Source organism: Octopus bimaculoides, chromosome 24 (assembly GCF_001194135.2).
Source record: "Octopus bimaculoides isolate UCB-OBI-ISO-001 chromosome 24, ASM119413v2, whole genome shotgun sequence".
Taxonomy (NCBI): Eukaryota; Metazoa; Mollusca; class Cephalopoda; order Octopoda; family Octopodidae; genus Octopus; species Octopus bimaculoides.
In genome coordinates this window covers 9299768-9302814 of record NC_069004.1, presented here as the reverse complement: position 1 = coordinate 9302814, position 3047 = coordinate 9299768, and the positions used below count along the sequence as shown (strand labels likewise).

At 38.6% G+C, this 3047-nt stretch overlaps 1 protein-coding gene across 4 annotated transcripts in view; it reads right to left on the bottom strand.

The window, feature by feature from the left end:
* Positions 1 to 3047, bottom strand: part of LOC106883162 (clavesin-2) — a 108696-nt gene that overhangs the window by 69474 nt on the left and 36175 nt on the right. Inside the window, exon 1 of one of the 4 annotated variants that reach the window (XM_052976169.1) lies at positions 366 to 590. The exons of the other annotated variants lie outside the window; for them this stretch is intronic. The gene's annotated coding sequence lies outside the window, so the exon portion shown is untranslated. Of the gene's footprint in view, positions 1 to 365; positions 591 to 3047 lie in introns of those variants that run through there. 4 annotated transcript variants of the gene reach the window in all.

Below are 3047 nucleotides of genomic sequence, written 5' to 3'. Positions count from 1 at the left end.
TATATATATATAGACATACATACATACACACATACATACACACACACATACATACATACATTTCCATCTACCAAGTTCACAAACAAGTCACTGATCAGCTCAGTGCTATAGTAGAAGACACTTGCCCAAGGTTCCACACAGTGGAACTGAACCTGAAACCACATGGTTGCAAAGTGAGCTTCTTAACCACACAGCCATGCCTGGGGGCTATTAATGAGAAATAAAATTTGATTTGGTCCATGTTCACATGAGTAAATATTACATAATCGTGAAGTGATACAAGAATTACTGAAAGCAAACTTATTTTTTTTATCCATTAAATATTTCAACATCTCTACAATGAAAATGGATTAATATTATATTACCTGATCTGATGAGACAGTGAAACTGTCAGTTGTAATGAAATCACTGGTTAAATCCAGCCTTTGTATAAAATTATCTGTCAATTATATTGAGTGGATGGATCACTTGGCTACACAGAAGCTGCTCCACTGGAATATTATGGTCCTTTTAGCTACTACTTTGAGCAAGTCGAGATACTACATACAAGCTCTCTCGTTGGACTGTGAAGTTCTATTTTAAAGATGGCAGGAAGTGTTTTGTTTGTTTTTGTTTTTATGGAGGATTGGTATTGTTCATATCAAGTAACCAAATATAAATGCTCTTTCGCTGGTTTTCTGGTTTTTGTAGCCCTTATTTAAAAGAGTGTAAGGAATTTGCTAAGGGAGATCAAATGACTACATAGAAGCTCCCTCACTGGCTTGTACAGTCCCTATTTTTGATAGTAGGGAGTGCGTTAAGGGATATCAAGCGACTATATTAAAGATTCCTCTCAGAGTTACATAGTATGATCCCTATTTTAAATGGGATCAAATATCTATATAGGTGCTCCATCTAACTCGTATGATCCCTATTTTTGAGGATGCTTCTGAGGGAGATTTGGTCAAGTGACTACCCTCTCTGGGTCTGTACTCCCTATTTTAAATGTGGACTGTTGTCAGAGGATAATTAGCTTTTGAATTAATCAAAACAAACTATCTATGCATAGAAGCTTTTTTCCTCATAACTTTATCCAAAATAATTTGTATTCTGTAAATATATTTGTCTTTTTATTTTTGTTTTGTTTTATTACAAATTTTTGTTTATTTGGTGAAAAAATTCCACACACACACACACGTGTGTATGTATATATATATATATATATATATATACACACACACACACACACACACACACATATGTACGCATACAAATGCATCCACATATGCATATGTATATATACACACAAACATACACATATGCTCACAGATACACATACACACATATGCAGATGCATGCATATACATATATGCACACACACATACAGATATACATATGCATATGCACATATGAGCATACACATATATATACACATGTTCACATATACACATGCATACACATATATGGGACAAAACTCATAAGCACACATACACACACTCGCATACACATGAACACATTTACACACACACAAATGCTCACATGCACACACATTCACACATCACATACACACACATACAAAGGCAGCACAACTCATAAAAGCAGAGAAAGAGAAAAAAAATTCCAATTTGCTTGTCAGGTACCAGATGTGATTAGGGAGTTTAAGGGTTTAATATTACAAATATGATTAGGGGTTTGTTTGTGTGTGAGTGAAGAGAGGTGGTGGTGATGGTGGTAGGGAGAATGATGAGGTGTAAGGCGGGGGTGGTGATGGAAAGCAGGCGGACTGGTGGTGGGGGGAAGTTTTAATGATAATAATGGTGGAGACAGATAAGAATTAACTGTAATTAATTTAATTGGTTTTATAGCCTTAATTACTTAAAGACAGGCTTGGCTATGGAGAGAAAGAGAGAGCGGAGAAGAAAGGATGGGTTTACAGAGAAGGGAGAAAGAGAGAGGTGTAGAGGGAGAGAGAGAAAGAGAGACAAAAGGAGTGAGAGAGAGAGGTAGAGAGACAGTGAGGAGGGGGTTGAAGGGAGAAGGTCTGGGTTAAGTGCAAGGGAGGGAGGGGTCTGCATGTAGGGAAATGAATTTTGGTTGGAGATGTCATGTAGGAATAATTCTGGGAAAAGAGGAGTTGGTGAGATGGGGGTAGTGGGGATATTCTCAAAGACAGTGGGGGGTTACAGGTAGGTTGGATGTAGAGAGAGAGAGGGGTGTTGAGAGATGGAGAGAGAGAGAAAGGGAGTATAGCAGAGGTGGGGGGAGAAACACACTTAGAAAAAGTGAGGAAAGTGAGGTGGAATGTACAATGAAAGAAAGAGTGAAAGGAAGAGTATAAAAAGAGACAGGCAGACACATAAAGAGAGGAAAAACAGAGAGAGAGTGAGAGAGAATGCAGAAAGAGGGAGAGAGTGTGTGTGTGTGTAGAAAGAGAGAGAGAGAGAGAGAGTGTGTGTGTGTGTGTGTGTGTGTGTGTGTGTAGAAAGAGAGAGTGATATATAAACAGAGATGGAGAAGTAGATAATGATTGACTGAAAGACAGGATGATATCTATAGAGAAGGAAGTAAAAAATATAGAAAGAGGACTAGAGAGAGGGGGAGAAAGAGAGTGGAAAATAGAGAGAGAGAGAGATAAACAGAGTTGCTGAAGTAGATAGACTAAGAGATGGAGAGAGAGTGGAGAATATAGAGAGAAATAAACAAAGACACTGAAGTAGATAGACTGAGAGACAGAGGGGAGAATAGAGAGGGATATAAACGGAGGTACAGAAGTAGATGCAGGCAGAAAGAGGGGGAGAGTGGAGAATAAAGAGTGATATAAAGAGAGAAATTGAAGTAGACAGAGAGAGAGGGAGAAGTGAGAGAGAGAGAGTGTGTGTGTGTGGAGAATAGAGAGAGAGAGACTGAAATAGGCAGACAAACTGAGGAGGAGAGAAAGGGTAGAAAAGAGAAAGATAGACACAGTAGATAGACAGACAGACAGACCAAGAGAAAGAGAGAAAGAGAAAGAGAGAGAGAAGAGAGAGAGGGGTAGAATAGAGAGAAAGAGAGAGAGAGAAGAGAGAGAG